Source organism: Medicago sativa, chromosome 6 (genome assembly GCF_051527215.1).
Source record: "Medicago sativa cultivar Bolivia chromosome 6, Bolivia_mono, whole genome shotgun sequence".
NCBI lineage: Eukaryota > Viridiplantae > Streptophyta > Magnoliopsida > Fabales > Fabaceae > Medicago > Medicago sativa.
The window spans coordinates 46,605,454-46,630,207 of NC_140754.1; the positions used below are offsets into that span (position 1 = coordinate 46,605,454).

General features: G+C 33.4%; 1 long non-coding RNA gene across 2 annotated transcripts; it reads left to right on the forward strand.

Moving 5' to 3' along the window:
* Nucleotides 1-17,173: 17,173 nt before the first annotated feature.
* LOC146915500 (uncharacterized) lies at nt 17,174-19,995 on the forward strand. Of its 2 annotated transcripts, XR_015014622.1 has the most exons (3): nt 17,174-17,536; nt 18,464-18,768; nt 19,727-19,995. It is a non-coding gene; the product is annotated as an uncharacterized LOC146915500 (long non-coding RNA). The 2 variants fall into 2 exon arrangements; XR_015014621.1 differs by lacking the exon at nt 17,174-17,536 and having other exon boundaries at nt 17,545-18,768.
* The last annotated feature ends 4,759 nt before the right edge of the window (nt 19,996-24,754 follow it).

The window sequence follows — 24,754 nt, forward strand, 5'->3', positions numbered from 1 at the left end:
GTAGATATTCTCGTTAGATTTCCTAGGAAGTTTTACATGCTTCGATTCGATAAGGCTAGACCACTTTATGCCCTTTTTAGTGAAAGAAAAAGAATCAAAAACAAGTAAAATCCGTAAATTAACAAGGAAATACACTTTACCACCATTTTGGCCGTTTTTCAAATTTCTAAAATCAACCATGGAAGTTGTAGATATTCTCGTTAGATTTCCTAGGAAGTATTACATGCTTCGATTCGATAAGGCTAGACCACTTTATGCCCTTTTTAGTGAAAGAAATAGAATCAAAAACAAGTAAAATCCGTAAATTAACAAGGAAATACACTTTACCACCATTTTGGCCGTTTTTCAAATTTCTAAAATCAACCATGGAAGTCGTAGATATTCTCGTTAGATTTCCTAGGATGTATTACATGCTCCAATTCGATAAGGCTAGGCCACTTTATGCCCTTTTTAGTGAAAGAAAAAGGGTGAAAAACAAGTAAAATCCGTAAATTAACAAGGAAATTCACTTTACCACCATTTTGGCCGTTTTTCAAATTTCTAAAATCAACCATGGAAGTCGTAGATATGCTCGTTAGAATTCCTAGGAACTATTACATGCTTCGATTTGATAAAGCTAGGCCACTTTATGCCCTTTTTAGTGAAAGAAAAAGGGTCAAAAACGAGTAAAATCCGTAAATTAACAAGGAAATTAACTTAACCACCATTTTGGCCGTTTATGAAAATTCTAATATAAATCATGGAAGTCGTAGATATGCTCGTTAGATTTCCTAGGAACTATTACATGCTCCGATTCATAAGGCTAGGCCACTTTCTGCCCTTTTTAGTGAAAGAAAAAGAATCAAAAACAAGTAAAATCCATAAATTAACAAGGAAATACACTTTACCACCATTTTGGCCGATTTTCAAATTTCTAAAATCAACCATGGAAGTTGTAGATATTCTCGTTAGATTTCCTAGGATGTATTACATGCTTCAATTTGATAAGGCTAGGCCACTTTATGCCATTTTTAGTGAAAGAAAAAGGGTCAAAAACAAGTAAAATCCGTAAATTAACAAGGAAATTCAGTTTACCACCATTTTGGCCGTTTTTCAAATTTCTAAAATCAACCATGGAAGTCGTAGATATTCTCGTTAGATTTCCTAGGAACTATTACATGCTTCGATTTGATAAGGCTAGACCACTTTATGCCCTTTTTAGTGAAAGAAAAAGGGTCAAAAACGAGTAAAATCCGTAACTTAACAGGAAATTAACCTAACCCCCATTTTGGCCGTTTTTGAAAATTCTAAAATCAACCATAGAGGTAATAGATATGCTCGTTAGGTTTCCTAGGAACTATTACATGCTTCGATTTGATAAGGCTAGGCCACTTTATGTCTTTTTTAGTGAAAGAAAAAGGGTCAAAAACGAGTAAAATCCGTAAATTAACAAGGAAATTAACTTAACCACCATTTTGGCCGTTTTTTAAAATTCTAATATAAATCATGGAAGTCGTAGATATGCTCGTTAAATTTCCTAGGAACTATTACATGCTCCGATTCGATAAGGCTAGGCCACTTTATACCCTTTTTAGTGAAAGAAAAGAATCAAAAACAAGCAAAATCCGTAAATTAACAAGGAAATACACTTTACCACCATTTTGGCCGTTTTTCAAATTTCTAAAATCAACCATGGAAGTTGTAGATATTCTCGTTAGATTTCCTAGGATGTATTACATGCTTCCATTTGATAAGGCTAGGCCACTTTATGCCATTTTTAGTGAAAGAAAAAGGGTCAAAAACAAGTAAAATCCGTAAATTAACAAGGAAATTCAGTTTACCACCATTTTGGCCGTTTTTCAAATTTCTAAAATCAACCATGGAAGTTGTAGATATTCTCGTTAGATTTCCTAGGATTTATTACAGCTTTGATTCGATAAGGCTAGGCCACTTTATGCCCTTTTTAGTGAAAGAAAAAGAATCAAAAACAAGTAAAATCCTTAAATTAACAAGGAAATACACTTTACCACCATTTTGGCCGTTTTTCAAATTTCTAAAATCAACCATGGAAGTTGTAGATATTCTCGTTAGATTTCCTAGGAAGTTTTACATGCTTCGATTCGATAAGGCTAGACCACTTTATGCCCTTTTTAGTGAAAGAAAAAGAATCAAAAACAAGTAAAATCCGTAAATTAACAAGGAAATACACTTTACCACCATTTTGGCCGTTTTTCAAATTTCTAAAATCAACCATGGAAGTTGTAGATATTCTCGTTAGATTTCCTAGGAAGTATTACATGCTTCGATTCGATAAGGCTAGACCACTTTATGCCCTTTTTAGTGAAAGAAATAGAATCAAAAACAAGTAAAATCCGTAAATTAACAAGGAAATACACTTTACCACCATTTTGGCCGTTTTTCAAATTTCTAAAATCAACCATGGAAGTCGTAGATATTCTCGTTAGATTTCCTAGGATGTATTACATGCTCCAATTCGATAAGGCTAGGCCACTTTATGCCCTTTTTAGTGAAAGAAAAAGGGTGAAAAACAAGTAAAATCCGTAAATTAACAAGGAAATTCACTTTACCACCATTTTGGCCGTTTTTCAAATTTCTAAAATCAACCATGGAAGTCGTAGATATGCTCGTTAGAATTCCTAGGAACTATTACATGCTTCGATTTGATAAAGCTAGGCCACTTTATGCCCTTTTTAGTGAAAGAAAAAGGGTCAAAAACGAGTAAAATCCGTAAATTAACAAGGAAATTAACTTAACCACCATTTTGGCCGTTTATGAAAATTCTAATATAAATCATGGAAGTCGTAGATATGCTCGTTAGATTTCCTAGGAACTATTACATGCTCCGATTCATAAGGCTAGGCCACTTTCTGCCCTTTTTAGTGAAAGAAAAAGAATCAAAAACAAGTAAAATCCATAAATTAACAAGGAAATACACTTTACCACCATTTTGGCCGATTTTCAAATTTCTAAAATCAACCATGGAAGTTGTAGATATTCTCGTTAGATTTCCTAGGATGTATTACATGCTTCAATTTGATAAGGCTAGGCCACTTTATGCCATTTTTAGTGAAAGAAAAAGGGTCAAAAACAAGTAAAATCCGTAAATTAACAAGGAAATTCAGTTTACCACCATTTTGGCCGTTTTTCAAATTTCTAAAATCAACCATGGAAGTCGTAGATATTCTCGTTAGATTTCCTAGGAACTATTACATGCTTCGATTTGATAAGGCTAGACCACTTTATGCCCTTTTTAGTGAAAGAAAAAGGGTCAAAAACGAGTAAAATCCGTAACTTAACAGGAAATTAACCTAACCCCCATTTTGGCCGTTTTTGAAAATTCTAAAATCAACCATAGAGGTAATAGATATGCTCGTTAGGTTTCCTAGGAACTATTACATGCTTCGATTTGATAAGGCTAGGCCACTTTATGTCTTTTTTAGTGAAAGAAAAAGGGTCAAAAACGAGTAAAATCCGTAAATTAACAAGGAAATTAACTTAACCACCATTTTGGCCGTTTTTTAAAATTCTAATATAAATCATGGAAGTCGTAGATATGCTCGTTAAATTTCCTAGGAACTATTACATGCTCCGATTCGATAAGGCTAGGCCACTTTATACCCTTTTTAGTGAAAGAAAAGAATCAAAAACAAGCAAAATCCGTAAATTAACAAGGAAATACACTTTACCACCATTTTGGCCGTTTTTCAAATTTCTAAAATCAACCATGGAAGTTGTAGATATTCACGTTAGATTTCCTAGGAAGTATTACATGCTTCGATTCGATAAGGCTAGACCACTTTATGCCCTTTTTAGTGAAAGAAATAGAATCAAAAACAAGTAAAATCCGTAAATTAACAAGGAAATACACTTTACCACCATTTTGGCCGTTTTTCAAATTTCTAAAATCAACCATGGAAGTCGTAGATATTCTCGTTAGATTTCCTAGGATGTATTACATGCTCCAATTCGATAATGCTAGGCCACTTTATGCCCTTTTTAGTGAAAGAAAAAGGGTGAAAAACAAGTAAAATCCGTAAATTAACAAGGAAATTCACTTTACCACCATTTTGGCCGTTTTTCAAATTTCTAAAATCAACCATGGAAGTCGTAGATATGCTCGTTAGAATTCCTAGGAACTATTACATGCTTCGATTTGATAAAGCTAGGCCACTTTATGCCCTTTTTAGTGAAAGAAAAAGGGTCAAAAACGAGTAAAATCCGTAAATTAACAAGGAAATTAACTTAACCACCATTTTGGCCGTTTATGAAAATTCTAATATAAATCATGGAAGTCGTAGATATGCTCGTTAGATTTCCTAGGAACTATTACATGCTCCGATTCATAAGGCTAGGCCACTTTATGCCCTTTTTAGTGAAAGAAAAAGAATCAAAAACAAGTAAAATCCATAAATTAACAAGGAAATACACTTTACCACCATTTTGGCCGTTTTTAAAATTTCTAAAATCAACCATGGAAGTCGTAGATATTCTCGTTAGATTTCCTAGGATGTATTACATGCTTCAATTTGATAAGGCTAGGCCACTTTATGCCATTTTTAGTGAAAGAAAAAGGGTCAAAAACAAGTAAAATCCGTAAATTAACAAGGAAATTCAGTTTACCACCATTTTGGCCGTTTTTCAAATTTCTAAAATCAACCATGGAAGTCGTAGATATTCTCGTTAGATTTCCTAGGAACTATTACATGCTTCGATTTGATAAGGCTAGACCACTTTATGCCCTTTTTAGTGAAAGAAAAAGGGTCAAAAACGAGTAAAATCCGTAACTTAACAGGAAATTAACCTAACCCCCATTTTGGCCGTTTTTGAAAATTCTAAAATCAACCATAGAGGTAATAGATATGCTCGTTAGGTTTCCTAGGAACTATTACATGCTTCGATTTGATAAGGCTAGGCCACTTTATGTCTTTTTTAGTGAAAGAAAAAGGGTCAAAAACGAGTAAAATCCGTAAATTAACAAGGAAATTAACTTAACCACCATTTTGGCCGTTTTTTAAAATTCTAATATAAATCATGGAAGTCGTAGATATACTCGTTAAATTTCCTAGGAACTATTACATGCTCCGATTCGATAAGGCTAGGCCACTTTATACCCTTTTTAGTGAAAGAAAAGAATCAAAAACAAGCAAAATCCGTAAATTAACAAGGAAATACACTTTACCACCATTTTGGCCGTTTTTCAAATTTCTAAAATCAACCATGGAAGTTGTAGATATTCTCGTTAGATTTCCTAGGAAGTATTACATGCTTCGATTCGATAAGGCTAGACCACTTTATGCCCTTTTTAGTGAAAGAAATAGAATCAAAAACAAGTAAAATCCGTAAATTAACAAGGAAATACACTTTACCACCATTTTGGCCGTTTTTCAAATTTCTAAAATCAACCATGGAAGTCGTAGATATTCTCGTTAGATTTCCTAGGATGTATTACATGCTTCAATTCGATAAGGCTAGGCCACTTTATGCCCTTTTTAGTGAAAGAAAAAGGGTGAAAAACAAGTAAAATCCGTAAATTAACAAGGAAATTCACTTTACCACCATTTTGGCCGTTTTTCAAATTTCTAAAATCAACCATGGAAGTCGTAGATATGCTAGTTAGAATTCCTAGGAACTATTACATGCTTCGATTTGATAAGGCTAGGCCACTTTATGCCCTTTTTAGTGAAAGAAAAAGGGTCAAAAACGAGTAAAATCCGTAAATTAACAAGGAAATTAACTTAACCACCATTTTGGCCGTTTATGAAAATTCTAATATAAATCATGGAAGTCGTAGATATGCTCGTTAGATTTCCTAGGAACTATTACATGCTCCGATTCGATAAGGCTAGGCCACTTTATGCCCTTTTTAGTGAAAGAAAAAGAATCAAAAACAAGTAAAATCCATAAATTAACAAGGAAATACACTTTACCACCATTTTGGCCGTTTTTCAAATTTCTAAAATCAACCATGGAAGTTGTAGATATTCTCGTTAGATTTCCTAGGATGTATTACAGCTTTGATTCGATAAGGCTAGGCCACTTTATGCCCTTTTTAGTGAAAGAAAAAGAATCAAAAACAAGTAAAATCCGTAAATTAACAAGGAAATACACTTTACCACCATTTTGGCCGTTTTTCAAATTTCTAAGATCAACCATGGAAGTTGTAGATATTCTCGTTAGATTTCCTATGATGTATTACATGCTTCAATTCGATAAGGCTAGGCCACTTTATGCCCTTTTTAGTGAAAGAAAAAGGGTCAAAAACAAGTAAAATCCGTAAATTAACAAGGAAATTCACTTAACCACCATTTTGGCCGTTTTTCAAATTTTTAAAATCAACCATGGAAGTCGTAGATATGCTCGTTAGATTTCCTAGGAACTATTACATGCTTCGATTCGATAAGGCTAGGCCACTTTATGCCCTTTTTACTGAAAGAAAAAGGGTCAAAAACAAGTAAAATCCGTAAATTAACATGGAAATTCACTTTACCACCATTTTGGGCGTTTTTAAAATTTCTAAAATCAACCATGGAAGTCGTAGATATTCTCGTTAGATTTCCTAGGATGTATTACATGCTTCAATTCGATAAGGCTAGGCCACTTTATGCCATTTTTAGTGAAAGAAAAAGGGTCAAAAACAAGTAAAATCCGTAAATTAACAAGGAAATTCAGTTTACCACCATTTTGGCCGTTTTTCAAATTTCTAAAATCAACCATGGAAGTCGTAGATATTCTCGTTAGATTTCCTAGGAACTATTACATGCTTCGATTTGATAAGGCTAGACCACTTTATGCCCTTTTTAGTGAAAGAAAAAGGGTCAAAAACGAGTAAAATCCGTAACTTAACAGGAAATTAACCTAACCCCCATTTTGGCCGTTTTTGAAAATTCTAAAATCAACCATAGAGGTAATAGATATGCTCGTTAGGTTTCCTAGGAACTATTACATGCTTCGATTTGATAAGGCTAGGCCACTTTATGTCTTTTTTAGTGAAAGAAAAAGGGTCAAAAACGAGTAAAATCCGTAAATTAACAAGGAAATTAACTTAACCACCATTTTGGCCGTTTTTTAAAATTCTAATATAAATCATGGAAGTCGTAGATATGCTCGTTAAATTTCCTAGGAACTATTACATGCTCCGATTCGATAAGGCTAGGCCACTTTATACCCTTTTTAGTGAAAGAAAAGAATCAAAAACAAGCAAAATCCGTAAATTAACAAGGAAATACACTTTACCACCATTTTGGCCGTTTTTCAAATTTCTAAAATCAACCATGGAAGTTGTAGATATTCTCGTTAGATTTCCTAGGAAGTATTACATGCTTCGATTCGATAAGGCTAGACCACTTTATGCCCTTTTTAGTGAAAGAAATAGAATCAAAAATAAGTAAAATCCGTAAATTAACAAGGAAATACACTTTACCACCATTTTGGCCGTTTTTCAAATTTCTAAAATCAACCATGGAAGTCGTAGATATTCTCGTTAGATTTCCTAGGATGTATTACATGCTTCAATTCGATAAGGCTAGGCCACTTTATGCCCTTTTTAGTGAAAGAAAAAGGGTGAAAAACAAGTAAAATCCGTAAATTAACAAGGAAATTCACTTTACCACCATTTTGGCCGTTTTTCAAATTTCTAAAATCAACCATGGAAGTCGTAGATATGCTAGTTAGAATTCCTAGGAACTATTACATGCTTCGATTTGATAAGGCTAGGCCACTTTATGCCCTTTTTAGTGAAAGAAAAAGGGTCAAAAACGAGTAAAATCCGTAAATTAACAAGGAAATTAACTTAACCACCATTTTGGCCGTTTATGAAAATTCTAATATAAATCATGGAAGTCGTAGATATGCTCGTTAGATTTCCTAGGAACTATTACATGCTCCGATTCGATAAGGCTAGGCCACTTTATGCCCTTTTTAGTAAAAGAAAAAGAATCAAAAACAAGTAAAATCCATAAATTAACAAGGAAATACACTTTACCACCATTTTGGCCGTTTTTCAAATTTCTAAAATCAACCATGGAAGTTGTAGATATTCTCGTTAGATTTCCTAGGATGTATTACAGCTTTGATTCGATAAGGCTAGGCCACTTTATGCCCTTTTTAGTGAAAGAAAAAGAATCAAAAACAAGTAAAATCCGTAAATTAACAAGGAAATACACTTTACCACCATTTTGGCCGTTTTTCAAATTTCTAAAATAACCATGGAAGTTGTAGATATTCTCGTTAGATTTCCTAGGATGTATTACATGCTTCAATTCGATAAGGCTAGGCCACTTTATGCCCTTTTTAGTGAAAGAAAAAGGGTCAAAAACAAGTAAAATCCGTAAATTAACAAGGAAATTCACTTAACCACCATTTTGGCCGTTTTTCAAATTTTTAAAATCAACCATGGAAGTCGTAGATATGCTCGTTAGATTTCCTAGGAACTATTACATGCTTCGATTTGATAAGGCTAGACCACTTTATGCCCTTTTTAGTGAAAGAAAAAGGGTCAAAAACGAGTAAAATCCGTAACTTAACAGGAAATTAACCTAACCCCCATTTTGGCCGTTTTTGAAAATTCTAAAATCAACCATAGAGGTAATAGATATGCTCGTTAGGTTTCCTAGGAACTATTACATGCTTCGATTTGATAAGGCTAGGCCACTTTATGTCTTTTTTAGTGAAAGAAAAAGGGTCAAAAACGAGTAAAATCCGTAAATTAACAAGGAAATTAACTTAACCACCATTTTGGCCGTTTTTTAAAATTCTAATATAAATCATGGAAGTCGTAGATATGCTCGTTAAATTTCCTAGGAACTATTACATGCTCCGATTCGATAAGGCTAGGCCACTTTATACCCTTTTTAGTGAAAGAAAAGAATCAAAAACAAGCAAAATCCGTAAATTAACAAGGAAATACACTTTACCACCATTTTGGCCGTTTTTCAAATTTCTAAAATCAACCATGGAAGTTGTAGATATTCTCGTTAGATTTCCTAGGAAGTATTACATGCTTCGATTCGATAAGGCTAGACCACTTTATGCCCTTTTTAGTGAAAGAAATAGAATCAAAAACAAGTAAAATCCGTAAATTAACAAGGAAATACACTTTACCACCATTTTGGCCGTTTTTCAAATTTCTAAAATCAACCATGGAAGTCGTAGATATTCTCGTTAGATTTCCTAGGATGTATTACATGCTTCAATTCGATAAGGCTAGGCCACTTTATGCCCTTTTTAGTGAAAGAAAAAGGGTGAAAAACAAGTAAAATCCGTAAATTAACAAGGAAATTCACTTTACCACCATTTTGGCCGTTTTTCAAATTTCTAAAATCAACCATGGAAGTCGTAGATATGCTAGTTAGAATTCCTAGGAACTATTACATGCTTCGATTTGATAAGGCTAGGCCACTTTATGCCCTTTTTAGTGAAAGAAAAAGGGTCAAAAACGAGTAAAATCCGTAAATTAACAAGGAAATTAACTTAACCACCATTTTGGCCGTTTATGAAAATTCTAATATAAATCATGGAAGTCGTAGATATGCTCGTTAGATTTCCTAGGAACTATTACATGCTCCGATTCGATAAGGCTAGGCCACTTTATGCCCTTTTTAGTGAAAGAAAAAGAATCAAAAACAAGTAAAATCCATAAATTAACAAGGAAATACACTTTACCACCATTTTGGCCGTTTTTCAAATTTCTAAAATCAACCATGGAAGTTGTAGATATTCTCGTTAGATTTCCTAGGATGTATTACAGCTTTGATTCGATAAGGCTAGGCCACTTTATGCCCTTTTTAGTGAAAGAAAAAGAATCAAAAACAAGTAAAATCCGTAAATTAACAAGGAAATACACTTTACCACCATTTTGGCCGTTTTTCAAATTTCTAAAATAACCATGGAAGTCGTAGATATGCTCGTTAGATTTCCTAGGAACTATTACATGCTTCGATTCGATAAGGCTAGGCCACTTTATGCCCTTTTTACTGAAAGAAAAAGGGTCAAAAACAAGTAAAATCCGTAAATTAACATGGAAATTCACTTTACCACCATTTTGGGCGTTTTTAAAATTTCTAAAATCAACCATGGAAGTCGTAGATATTCTCGTTAGATTTCCTAGGATGTATTACATGCTTCAATTCGATAAGGCTAGGCCACTTTATGCCATTTTTAGTGAAAGAAAAAGGGTCAAAAACAAGTAAAATCCGTAAATTAACAAGGAAATTCAGTTTACCACCATTTTGGCCGTTTTTCAAATTTCTAAAATCAACCATGGAAGTCGTAGATATTCTCGTTAGATTTCCTAGGAACTATTTCATGCTTCGATTTGATAAGGCTAGACCACTTTATGCCCTTTTTAGTGAAAGAAAAAGGGTCAAAAACGAGTAAAATCCGTAACTTAACAGGAAATTAACCTAACCCCCATTTTGGCCGTTTTTGAAAATTCTAAAATCAACCATAGAGGTAATAGATATGCTCGTTAGGTTTCCTAGGAACTATTACATGCTTCGATTTGATAAGGCTAGGCCACTTTATGTCTTTTTTAGTGAAAGAAAAAGGGTCAAAAACGAGTAAAATCCGTAAATTAACAAGGAAATTAACTTAACCACCATTTTGGCCGTTTTTTAAAATTCTAATATAAATCATGGAAGTCGTAGATATGCTCGTTAAATTTCCTAGGAACTATTACATGCTCCGATTCGATAAGGCTAGGCCACTTTATACCCTTTTTAGTGAAAGAAAAGAATCAAAAACAAGCAAAATCCGTAAATTAACAAGGAAATACACTTTACCACCATTTTTGCCATTTTTCAAATTGCTAAAATCAACCATGGAAGTTGTAGATATTCTCGTTAGATTTCCTAGGAAGTATTACATGCTTCGATTCGATAAGGCTAGACCACTTTATGCCCTTTTTAGTGAAAGAAATAGAATCAAAAACAAGTAAAATCCGTAAATTAACAAGGAAATACACTTTACCACCATTTTGGCCGTTTTTCAAATTTCTAAAATCAACCATGGAAGTCGTAGATATTCTCGTTAGATTTCCTAGGATGTATTACATGCTTCAATTCGATAAGGCTAGGCCACTTTATGCCCTTTTTAGTGAAAGAAAAAGGGTGAAAAACAAGTAAAATCCGTAAATTAACAAGGAAATTCACTTTACCACCATTTTGGCCGTTTTTCAAATTTCTAAAATCAACCATGGAAGTCGTAGATATGCTCGTTAGAATTCCTAGGAACTATTACATGCTTCGATTTGATAAGGCTAGGCCACTTTATGCCCTTTTTAGTGAAAGAAAAAGGGTCAAAAACGAGTAAAATCCGTAAATTAACAAGGAAATTAACTTAACCACCATTTTGGCCGTTTATGAAAATTCTAATATAAATCATGGAAGTCGTAGATATGCTCGTTAGATTTCCTAGGAACTATTACATGCTCCGATTCGATAAGGCTAGGCCACTTTATGCCCTTTTTAGTGAAAGAAAAAGAATCAAAAACAAGTAAAATCCATAAATTAACAAGGAAATACACTTTACCACCATTTTGGCCGTTTTTCAAATTTCTAAAATCAACCATGGAAGTTGTAGATATTCTCGTTAGATTTCCTAGGATGTATTACAGCTTTGATTCGATAAGGCTAGGCCACTTTATGCCCTTTTTAGTGAAAGAAAAAGAATCAAAAACAAGTAAAATCCGTAAATTAACAAGGAAATACACTTTACCACCATTTTGGCCGTTTTTCAAATTTCTAAAATCAACCATGGAAGTTGTAGATATTCTCGTTAGATTTCCTAGGATGTATTACATGCTTCAATTCGATAAGGCTAGGCCACTTTATGCCCTTTTTAGTGAAAGAAAAAGGGTCAAAAACAAGTAAAATCCGTAAATTAACAAGGAAATTCACTTAACCACCATTTTGGCCGTTTTTCAAATTTTTAAAATCAACCATGGAAGTCGTAGATATGCTCGTTAGATTTCCTAGGAACTATTACATGCTTCGATTCGATAAGGCTAGGCCACTTTATGCCCTTTTTACTGAAAGAAAAAGGGTCAAAAACAAGTAAAATCCGTAAATTAACATGGAAATTCACTTTACCACCATTTTGGGCGTTTTTAAAATTTCTAAAATCAACCATGGAAGTCGTAGATATTCTCGTTAGATTTCCTAGGATGTATTACATGCTTCAATTCGATAAGGCTAGGCCACTTTATGCCATTTTTAGTGAAAGAAAAAGGGTCAAAAACAAGTAAAATCCGTAAATTAACAAGGAAATTCAGTTTACCACCATTTTGGCCGTTTTTCAAATTTCTAAAATCAACCATGGAAGTCGTAGATATTCTCGTTAGATTTCCTAGGAACTATTACATGCTTCGATTCGATAAGGCTAGACCACTTTATGCCCTTTTTAGTGAAAGAAATAGAATCAAAAACAAGTAAAATCCGTAAATTAACAAGGAAATACACTTTACCACCATTTTGGCCGTTTTTCAAATTTCTAAAATCAACCATGGAAGTCGTAGATATTCTCGTTAGATTTCCTAGGATGTATTACATGCTTCAATTCGATAAGGTTAGGCCACTTTATGCCCTTTTTAGTGAAAGAAAAAGGGTGAAAAACAAGTAAAATCCGTAAATTAACAAGGAAATTCACTTTACCACCATTTTGGCCGTTTTTCAAATTTCTAAAATCAACCATGGAAGTCGTAGATATGCTAGTTAGAATTCCTAGGAACTATTACATGCTTCGATTTGATAAGGCTAGGCCACTTTATGCCCTTTTTAGTGAAAGAAAAAGGGTCAAAAACGAGTAAAATCCGTAAATTAACAAGGAAATTAACTTAACCACCATTTTGGCCGTTTATGAAAATTCTAATATAAATCATGGAAGTCGTAGATATGCTCGTTAGATTTCCTAGGAACTATTACATGCTCCGATTCGATAAGGCTAGGCCACTTTGTGCCCTTTTTAGTGAAAGAAAAAGAATCAAAAACAAGTAAAATCCATAAATTAACAAGGAAATACACTTTACCACCATTTTGGCCGTTTTTCAAATTTCTAAAATCAACCATGGAAGTTGTAGATATTCTCGTTAGATTTCCTAGGATGTATTACAGCTTTGATTAGATAAGGCTAGGCCACTTTATGCCCTTTTTAGTGAAAGAAAAAGAATCAAAAACAAGTAAAATCTGTAAATTAACAAGGAAATACACTTTACCACCATTTTGGCCGTTTTTCAAATTTCTAAAATCAACCATGGAAGTTGTAGATATTCTCGTTAGATTTCCTAGGATGTATTACATGTTTCAATTCGATAAGGCTAGGCCACTTTATGCCCTTTTTAGTGAAAGAAAAAGGGTCAAAAACAAGTAAAATCCGTAAATTAACAAGGAAATTCACTTAACCACCATTTTGGCCGTTTTTCAAATTTTTAAAATCAACCATGGAAGTCGTAGATATGCTCGTTAGATTTCCTAGGAACTATTACATGCTTCGATTCGATAAGGCTAGGCCACTTTATGCCCTTTTTACTGAAAGAAAAAGGGTCAAAAACAAGTAAAATCCGTAAATTAACATGGAAATTCACTTTACCACCATTTTGGGCGTTTTTAAAATTTCTAAAATCAACCATGGAAGTCGTAGATATTCTCGTTAGATTTCCTAGGATGTATTACATGCTTCAATTCGATAAGGCTAGGCCACTTTATGCCATTTTTAGTGAAAGAAAAAGGGTCAAAAACAAGTAAAATCCGTAAATTAACAAGGAAATTCAGTTTACCACCATTTTGGCCGTTTTTCAAATTTCTAAAATCAACCATGGAAGTCGTAGATATTCTCGTTAGATTTCCTAGGAACTATTACATGCTTCGATTCGATAAGGCTAGACCACTTTCACTACACCATTTGTTGTCTCTGGCAACACTTTTTTAGGCAACATGTAAAAATTGTCCCCTAAAAGTCGCTTAGGCAACGATTTTCGGCTGTTGCCAAAAAGATTTTCGCAATACCCGATAAACGTCCCCTAAAATACTTTTGGGGACGTTTTTGGAGTGTTACTCTATTACTTCTTTATCCACGATCGCGAATTGTCCCCTTAAATACTTCTGGGGACGTTTTTAAAGTGTCACAATATTATTTCTCTGGCAATATTTGATAATTGTCCCCATAAATACTTTTGGGGACAATTTTAGAATGTTACCTTAGTTTTAACAAAAGGCTACATTCCTTCAATGTTCCATGAGATTCACAACATCAAAATTTTGGTGGCAATCTTCCCTTTAAACTTGTTTATCAAAAACCAAATATTCCCTCTAAACTTGGTCATTACTTTCATAAAGAGATTTTGTCAAAAAGAATTAAAATTTCATAAAGAGATCTTTGTAAAAAAAAAAAAAAAAAATCCTTCATAATAGATAAAGATAGATAGACTATTGATTGATATTGTTGATGATTAGAAAATTTTAAAATATAATGAGTAGTTTGTTGAGATATTTATGCTACATAAATTTTAAAAATAAATTAAAAACTTAAATAAAATATTTAATTGATAAGATCAAAGTAATATATGAAGTTTGATGAGATATTAATGTCAAATAAAATATTAATTAAAAAAATAAAAAATAATAAAAATATTGAGAATAGATGTGTGAGTCTGGGTATATACTAGCGAAAAAACAAGCATTCACGTGCCCGTCATTCCGCTTTTTTTATTGCGCCAACGTTTGAAAATTATGAACGGTGTTTTTTTATGAAATTTTAATTTTGATTAAAAGTAAAAATATAAATGTTTTTGTAACATATCAGACTGCTTTCATGATTGTCGACTGACGCCACAAACCAACACGAGTCTTTTTAGCGTGTTTTGTCCTCACACACACGCTTACTGGGAAACTTCCTGGTAGGTCACCCATAAGACTACTCCAAGTCAAGCACGCTTAACTATGGAGTTCTTATGGAATGAGCTACTGAAAAGAAGATGCATCTTGTTGATATAGACAGTATCAAACAATTCTTATAAGCCTTCCTTCAACCATGTAGTCCCATACTTACACGGCCTCATGATCCCTCTCATTCCGATGTGATTCGGTTCCTCTATAAGTTGCCGGGAGCCGCTCATTGCCGTGCCTTGTGCACCGGCGATCACTCGCCTGACCTCGTCAGCCGTGGGTGTTACATGCCCACCAGCTTCCGTTTGGTTCGTCCCCGAACCACACCGTACTGGGAGAGGTCTGCTCTGATACCATTTTGTAACATATCAGACTGCTTTTAGGATTGATATTTTAGGATTGCCGACTGACCCCACAAACCAACACGAGTCTTTTCAGCATGTTTTGTCTTCACTCGCACGCTTACCGGGAAACTTTCCGGTAGGTCACCCATCCAAAGACTACTCCAAGTTAAGCACACTTAACTATGGAGTTCTTATGGAATGGGCTACCAGAAAGAAGATGCATCTTGTTGATATAGGTAATACCAAACAATTTTTATAAGCCTTCCTTCAACCATGTAGTCCCATACCAAACAATATTTATAAGCTGCCGAGAGCCGCTCATTGTCGTGCCTTGTGCACCGGCGATCACTCCCCTGGCTTCGTCAGCCGTGGGTGTTACAGATTTTGCTTTCAAACTATAACAAATCAAACTAACTATGCTTATTTATTTTAATGAAACCAACAATATAACAAAAAAATATAATTTGTTTAAAAAAAAAATATATAATCTAAGTTCCACCGTTGATTTGGCTAGCTGGAATTCTTTATTGGATAGTAGTAAGGCTATTAATAATGATCTGCTTTTTAATATTCTGAATGCTGCCATTCAACAAGGTATTTGGCTTCTTTGGATTGAGAGGAACACTAGAATTTTTCAAGGCACCTGGAATTCGGTTGATTTTATCATTCATAGAGTAGTAGCCGAGGTTCGCATGAGTTACAAAATTATGAAGGCTAAAAGTAGAGATGCAGTTGCAGAATTCCAAATCCTTCAGTTGTTTGGGTTGTCCCCCATGCCTCTTTCTGTTTCTATTGGCAGGGCCCCGGTTGTTAGATGGATAGCTCCGGATTTTGGCACCATCAAGGTTAATGTGGATGGGCCGGCATTTGGTAACCCATCAGTCGAAGCTATTGGTGGGGTCTTCCGGGACTGGCAGGCCAACTTTCTGGGAGGTTTTGCTCAGCATATTGGTTTTGCTAACTGTTTGGAGGCAGAGTTCTGCTCAGTTATGTACGCGTTGGATGCGGCTTTTGAGAGGAATTGGAGCAATCTTTGGGTGGAGTGTGACTCAGTTACAGTTGTTCAGGCTTTTTCCAACGTCTCGCAGGTCCCCTGGAAGCTTAGGACTCGTTGGCAGAACTGCATGTTGAGAGCTCAGCAGATCAGATGTTTTTGCACACATATTCTGCGGGACGGCAACCAAACTGCTGATGCTTTAGCAAAGAACGGACCATACGATTGACCATTGTCATATTGCACAAATAATGGTGATTTAAATTTTAAAAGTGATTCTCCACTATTGAAGAATCCATATTGGTGATTTAAACTTAATTTTTTTTTTTTTTTTTATAATTTTGTTAGGGGAGTTTTTCTAGAATTGTTCTCAATAAAAATAATGAAAAAAAAGAATAAACATAATAATATCATTGGAAGATATTAATTACTTAAAAAAATCATTGGAAGATATTGCAAAATTAAATATAAAAAAATAAAGGGTTCACGGACCAATACTAAATTGCAGAGATTAATACCAAAGTGTGGTGTCATTAAAAAAATAATTTAGATTATATTTTTTTGTTACATTGTTAGTGTCATTGAAATAGATAATCATAGTTAGTTTGATTTGTTATAATTTGATAGTAAAAAACATTTATATTTTTTATTTGAATCAAAATCAAAATTTCATAAAAAATTAACGTTTAATTTTCTAACATTAGCGCAATAAAAAGAGCGGAAAGACAGACACGTGAGTGTCAGTCTTTTCGCTAATAATAATAATAATAATAATAATAATAATAATAATAATAATAATAATAATAATAATAATAATAATAATAATATATAATATAATTTTCACAAAAAAATATAATATCCCATCAAAAACAAAATAAAAAATAAAAATATAATATAATATATATTTTTTTTAGAGGAATATTAAATGTGTATTATAGAAATATGTCTTTTCCCCAATTCATTGTACGGTATATACCCAATCCGCTCATCTTCAGACTCAGAACCTCTCTCAAATTGAAATTCTCAATCAAACTGAACCTCAATCTTGTTCCACACACTTTATCCATTCATCAATCGAAATCGTTCCAAACCTTCATCAATCGAAACCATGTGATCTTCGTTCCACCATGATGACTTTGAATATTGAAACCCTGTTCGTCAATACGATCTGTTCCACCAAGATCCAGACACAATCCTTCTAGATGAATATTCACCCAAATCGTTCCTGAATCATTCCCCACTCCTCAAACCCCGATCTTCTATTGCTCTCATCACACCTCAAATCCAAAATCGCGACTGTTCACACCAGATCTTCGATCCATGTAACTCTTCTTCATCCTACTTATTTTTTTATTTTTTTTTGGTTTTGTTTTATTGTTTGCAATGTTTTTGGGATTTTTTTCATGTATTTGTTGACCCTTTTGTGTTTTTTTTTTTTGTACGTGGGCTTTTGAGTATTGCGTGTGAAATGATTTTAGGTTATAGATCTTCATGTAGTTCTTATTATTTTATTTAGTTTATTTATATGATTTAAACAAATAGGTTAAATTTGTCCATTCTTGATTGTTAGAAACATATGAACACATGTATCTATAGAAGAATTTAATTACTTTTTTTTATAGTAAAATTTAATTTATTTGTCCATTCTTGTAGTCTAGTAAAGTACTATCTACTAGCAGCACCATTTTTGACACGTTCTGTGTTCGCGGCATTGTTTACATTAATGTGTTCTTGCTTCTTTGCATTGGTGTGTTCAGTTAGGTGGATTCTCAATTCTAGGGTGAGGGTTCCAACAAATCCCTCACCGGTGGACCACCATGAATAACAATAAGAGCCATTAGATTTCTTGCGTTCATAGATTTTATTATACACCGTATACACGGGATCACACTTAACGTTTTCATCTCTCCCTTCTATTGCTTCAATTTGTAAAGTTGTAATCTCAACGGAATGTTGGTAATGGTAACAATCACAAATCAATCAGTTTTATTAAAGAAACTCATGACATATGATTTTGTGGAAATTAAGAATATAATAGTAAAAAGAAATTAAAGAGAGAAGAAATTCAATTGACGAACATATGATTATTTATAGTCTTGTGCTTTTGTTGACGGGTTTTTCCTTGATTACACCAACTTCCGTTAGAATCCGCTAGGCTTTTCTTTTGGTTTAATTTTTGGGTATTTTTGTCCTTGTCCAAATATATGTGTGATTGTTTGATACAATATAATTTACCAATACACTGCCAGAACATCGTATACAACCTGTCAAAAAGAAACTTTGTGCACAGAATGTTGAAAAAGAGTAAACAAATTGAAATGGGTTTTGAAATCTTGAATAAAAGACGCACTTTTAATTTTCATGTGCCGGTGGAACAAATGGAGACAAAGCTTAGCCATGGTCCTTGTGCAAGACAAAGTGAGATCTGCTAGGGATAGAGAAAGAGCGTGGTTGGAGAGAGAGGAGAGCTAGACTTGTTTAATCCAATGGTCAATTAAAGTGATACACCTCTGAGGGACTTTATTGAATCCTCACCCTAGAATCCACCGTTCAGGTATAAGCTTTTTAACTTCTTTGTTGCTTGCTATATATGTTTTTTACATGCTTATATGCTACTATTTTACTAAAAAATTGAAATTTATGCTTCGGTTGGATTTTGCTTCAACTTGTATTTTAGTTAAAAATTGAAAGGGTATTATTCCTACTATATAGTACTAGTTTTATCTTCTAATTATTGGTTTGTTGCTATCATTTGAATTTCTCCTTTCAATTGTCAATTTAAAAAACTCTAAAATATAAATATATATATATATATATATATATATATATATATATATATATATAATCTTATGTTTAGTTAAATTCTTTTATGATTCATTTATTAGGTTTATAATTCCTTAAAGTACTTATAACCTTATAGGCTTATAGTAATAAATCAATTAATCAAACATGACAAAGAACAAATGGTGGAGTTGCCTCCACAAAGTCAAGGTTACAATAATGATGTTAATTACATTTTGGATATTGTTGGGTCAGGTGGCTTTTTTGAGTTCTACATGAATTTGATTTTGTTGTTTGTGAGAAATTGTTTAAGATGTGTGTTAGTCTGATTTTGTTTGTGAGAAATTCTGATTGTGTTTGTATGAAATAGTTTAAGATGTGTGCGTCGGGTCTGATTTTGATTGTAGCATAATTTTATTCATAAATTTTGTTTATACAATTGGTGTTGTTTGTGCTAACTTGTGTTTAATTTTCTGCATTTGTTGTTTTGGTTTATGTGTTTTGCATAACTAGGCACAAGTTGTAGACACTTAAAAAGGGGTTGGTATTGATAGAATAGTAACGGGAAATGTAAAACAATTTTCCTATTTGCGATTCTGTTTTGAGTGTGTTTTACTTGTCGTTTTGGTTTTTATTTGTGTGAGGTATAACTTTTATTGATGTCCTAATTGTTCCTTGAACCAATGATATATATGGTTAATGTATTTTGTTTTATTTTCTTATCCAACAAGGTATCAACGAAAGTGTTGAAAAGGTCGAGGTAGAGAATCAATTTCAAGAAGACATCGTAACCGATGAATTTCAAGAGGGCAACATAGGTGATGAATTTTCGGTGGATAAATTTGAAAGAGCTAGATGGTGTTTTATTTGAGTGAAATATGTTTTTGGTTATTTTGTTAGGCTCATCTTTCAAAGTATTAAACTTATTATTATGTAATGTTCAACATTTTCTTACTACCATATATTGAATTAATGTTCGAACCATTTTATTATAATATAACTTTTGTCAATTTGACCTTGTTTGAATTATAATTGACAAATTTTTATTATACCAGTTATAATTAATTATATTTCAAAATTGTAATATTTTATTAGGACATGTAAAAAGTGTTGCTTAAAAGTATTGGCTGCCTCAACTCTATGGCAACGATTATTAAGTGCAGCCACCTATAGCAACAATTCAAAATCGTCGTCTTAGATTACCACAGAAAACGTCCCCTATTCCTATGGTTTAGGCGACGTTTAGAAAAAGTGTGCCCAAAGATCATGAAAAAACGTCTCCTTAGACAATAGGCGACGCTCGCATAGGAGACGCCTGAAAAACGTCCCCTATTCTTTTAGGCAACGCTTTTTGCAGTTCTGGCAACATTTTTCAATTGTTGCTAGACAGGATAAATGGTGTAGTGTTTATGCCCTTTTTAGTGAAAGAAATAGAATCAAAAACAAGTAAAATCCGTAAATTAACAAGGAAATACACTTTACCACCATTTTGGCCGTTTTTCAAATTTCTAAAATCAACCATGGAAGTCGTAGATATTCTCGTTAGATTTCCTAGGATGTATTACATGCTTCAATTCGATAAGGCTAGGCCACTTTATGCCCTTTTTAGTGAAAGAAAAAGGGTGAAAAACAAGTAAAATCCGTAAATTAACAAGGAAATTCACTTTACCACCATTTTGGCCGTTTTTCAAATTTCTAAAATCAACCATGGAAGTCGTAGATATGCTAGTTAGAATTCCTAGGAACTATTACATGCTTCGATTTGATAAGGCTAGGCCACTTTATGCCCTTTTTAGTGAAAGAAAAAGGGTCAAAAACGAGTAAAATCCGTAAATTAACAAGGAAATTAACTTAACCACCATTTTGGCCGTTTATGAAAATTCTAATATAAATCATGGAAGTCGTAGATATGCTCGTTAGATTTCCTAGGAACTATTACATGCTCCGATTCGATAAGGCTAGGCCACTTTATGCCCTTTTTAGTGAAAGAAAAAGAATCAAAAACAAGTAAAATCCATAAATTAACAAGGAAATACACTTTACCACCATTTTGGCCGTTTTTCAAATTTCTAAAATCAACCATGGAAGTTGTAGATATTCTCGTTAGATTTCCTAGGATGTATTACAGCTTTGATTCGATAAGGCTAGGCCACTTTATGCCCTTTTTAGTGAAAGAAAAAGAATCAAAAACAAGTAAAATCCGTAAATTAACAAGGAAATACACTTTACCACCATTTTGGCCGTTTTTCAAATTTCTCAAATAACCATGGAAGTTGTAGATATTCTCGTTAGATTTCCTAGGATGTATTACATGCTTCAATTCGATAAGGCTAGGCCACTTTATGCCCTTTTTAGTGAAAGAAAAAGGGTCAAAAACAAGTAAAATCCGTAAATTAACAAGGAAATTCACTTAACCACCATTTTGGCCGTTTTTCAAATTTTTAAAATCAACCATGGAAGTCGTAGATATGCTCGTTAGATTTCCAAGGAACTATTACATGCTTCGATTCGATAAGGCTAGGCCACTTTATGCCCTTTTTACTGAAAGAAAAAGGGTCAAAAACAAGTAAAATCCGTAAATTAACATGGAAATTCACTTTACCACCATTTTGGGCGTTTTTAAAATTTCTAAAATCAACCATGGAAGTCGTAGATATTCTCGTTAGATTTCCTAGGATGTATTACATGCTTCAATTCGATAAGGCTAGGCCACTTTATGCCATTTTTAGTGAAAGAAAAAGGGTCAAAAACAAGTAAAATCCGTAAATTAACAAGGAAATTCAGTTTACCACCATTTTGGCCGTTTTTCAAATTTCTAAAATCAACCATGGAAGTCGTAGATATTCTCGTTAGATTTCCTAGGAACTATTACATGCTTCGATTTGATAAGGCTAGACCACTTTATGCCCTTTTTAGTGAAAGAAAAAGGGTCAAAAACGAGTAAAATCCGTAACTTAACAGGAAATTAACCTAACCCCCATTTTGGCCGTTTTTGAAAATTCTAAAATCAACCATAGAGGTAATAGATATGCTCGTTAGGTTTCCTAGGAACTATTACATGCTTCGATTTGATAAGGCTAGGCCACTTTATGTCTTTTTTAGTGAAAGAAAAAGGGTCAAAAACGAGTAAAATCCGTAAATTAACAAGGAAATTAACTTAACCACCATTTTGGCCGTTTTTTAAAATTCTAATATAAATCATGGAAGTCGTAGATATGCTCGTTAAATTTCCTAGGAACTATTACATGCTCCGATTCGATAAGGCTAGGCCACTTTATACCCTTTTTAGTGAAAGAAAAGAATCAAAAACAAGCAAAATCCGTAAATTAACAAGGAAATACACTTTACCACCATTTTGGCCGTTTTTCAAATTTCTAAAATCAACCATGGAAGTTGTAGATATTCTCGTTAGATTTCCTAGGAAGTATTACATGCTTCGATTCGATAAGGATAGACCACTTTTTGCCCTTTTTAGTGAAAGAAATAGAATCAAAAACAAGTAAAATCCGTAAATTAACAAGGAAATACACTTTACCACCATTTTGGCCGTTTTTCAAATTTCTAAAATCAACCATGGAAGTCGTAGATATTCTCGTTAGATTTCCTAGGATGTATTACATGCTTCAATTCGATAAGGCTAGGCCACTTTATGCCCTTTTTAGTGAAAGAAAAAGGGTGAAAAACAAGTAAAATCCGTAAATTAACAAGGAAATTCACTTTACCACCATTTTGGCCGTTTTTCAAATTTCTAAAATCAACCATGGAAGTCGTAGATATGCTCGTTAGAATTCCTAGGAACTATTACATGCTTCGATTTGATAAGGCTAGGCCACTTTATGCCCTTTTTAGTGAAAGAAAAAGGGTCAAAAACGAGTAAAATCCGTAAATTAACAAGGAAATTAACTTAACCACCATTTTGGCCGTTTATGAAAATTCTAATATAAATCATGGAAGTCGTAGATATGCTCGTTAGATTTCCTAGGAACTATTACATGCTCCGATTCGATAAGGCTAGGCCACTTTATGCCCTTTTTAGTGAAAGAAAAAGAATCAAAAACAAGTAAAATCCATAAATTAACAAGGAAATACACTTTACCACCATTTTGGCCGTTTTTCAAATTTCTAAAATCAACCATGGAAGTTGTAGATATTCTCGTTAGATTTCCTAGGATGTATTACAGCTTTGATTCGATAAGGCTAGGCCACTTTATGCCCTTTTTAGTGAAAGAAAAAGAATCAAAAACAAGTAAAATCCTTAAATTAACAAGGAAATACACTTTACCACCATTTTGGCCGTTTTTCAAATTTCTAAAATCAACCATGGAAGTTGTAGATATTATCGTTAGATTTCCTAGGAAGTTTTACATGCTTCGATTCGATAAGGCTAGACCACTTTATGCCCTTTTTAGTGAAAGAAAAAGAATCAAAAACAAGTAAAATCCGTAAATTAACAAGGAAATACACTTTACCACCATTTTGGCCGTTTTTCAAATTTCTAAAATCAACCATGCAAGTTGTAGATATTCTCGTTAGATTTCCTAGGATGTATTACATGCTTCAATTCGATAAGGCTAGTCCACTTTATGCCCTTTTTAGTGAAAGAAAAAGGGTCAAAAACAAGTAAAATCCGTAAATTAACAAGGAAATTCACTTAACCACCATTTTGGCCGTTTTTCAAATTTTTAAAATCAACCATGGAAGTCGTAGATATGCTCGTTAGATTTCCTAGGAACTATTACATGCTTCGATTCGATAAGGCTAGGCCACTTTATGCCCTTTTTACTGAAAGAAAAAGGGTCAAAAACAAGTAAAATCCGTAAATTAACATGGAAATTCACTTTACCACCATTTTGGGCGTTTTTAAAATTTCTAAAATCAACCATGGAAGTCGTAGATATTCTCGTTAGATTTCCTAGGATGTATTACATGCTTCAATTCGATAAGGCTAGGCCACTTTATGCCATTTTTAGTGAAAGAAAAAGGGTCAAAAACAAGTAAAATCCGTAAATTAACAAGGAAATTCAGTTTACCACCATTTTGGCCGTTTTTCAAATTTCTAAAATCAACCATGGAAGTCGTAGATATTCTCGTTAGATTTCCTAGGAACTATTACATGCTTCGATTTGATAAGGCTAGACCACTTTATGCCCTTTTTAGTGAAAGAAAAAGGGTCAAAAACGAGTAAAATCCGTAACTTAACAACGAAATTAACCTAACCCCCATTTTGGCCGTTTTTGAAAATTCTAAAATCAACCATAGAGGTAATAGATATGCTCGTTAGGTTTCCTAGGATGTATTACATGCTTCAATTCGATAAGGCTAGGCCACTTTATGCCCTTTTTAGTGAAAGAAAAAGGGTCAAAAACAAGTAAAATCCGTAAATTAACAAGGAAATTCACTTAACCACCATTTTGGCCGTTTTTCAAATTTTTAAAATCAACCATGGAAGTCGTAGATATGCTCGTTAGATTTCCTAGGAACTATTACATGCTTCGATTCGATAAGGCTAGGCCACTTTATGCCCTTTTTAATGAAAGAAAAAGGGTCAAAAACAAGTAAAATCCGTAAATTAACATGGAAATTCACTTTACCACCATTTTGGGCGTTTTTAAAATTTCTAAAATCAACCATGGAAGTCGTAGATATTCTCGTTAGATTTCCTAGGATGTATTACATGCTTCAATTCGATAAGGCTAGGCCACTTTATGCCATTTTTAGTGAAAGAAAAAGGGTCAAAAAAAAGTAAAATCCGTAAATTA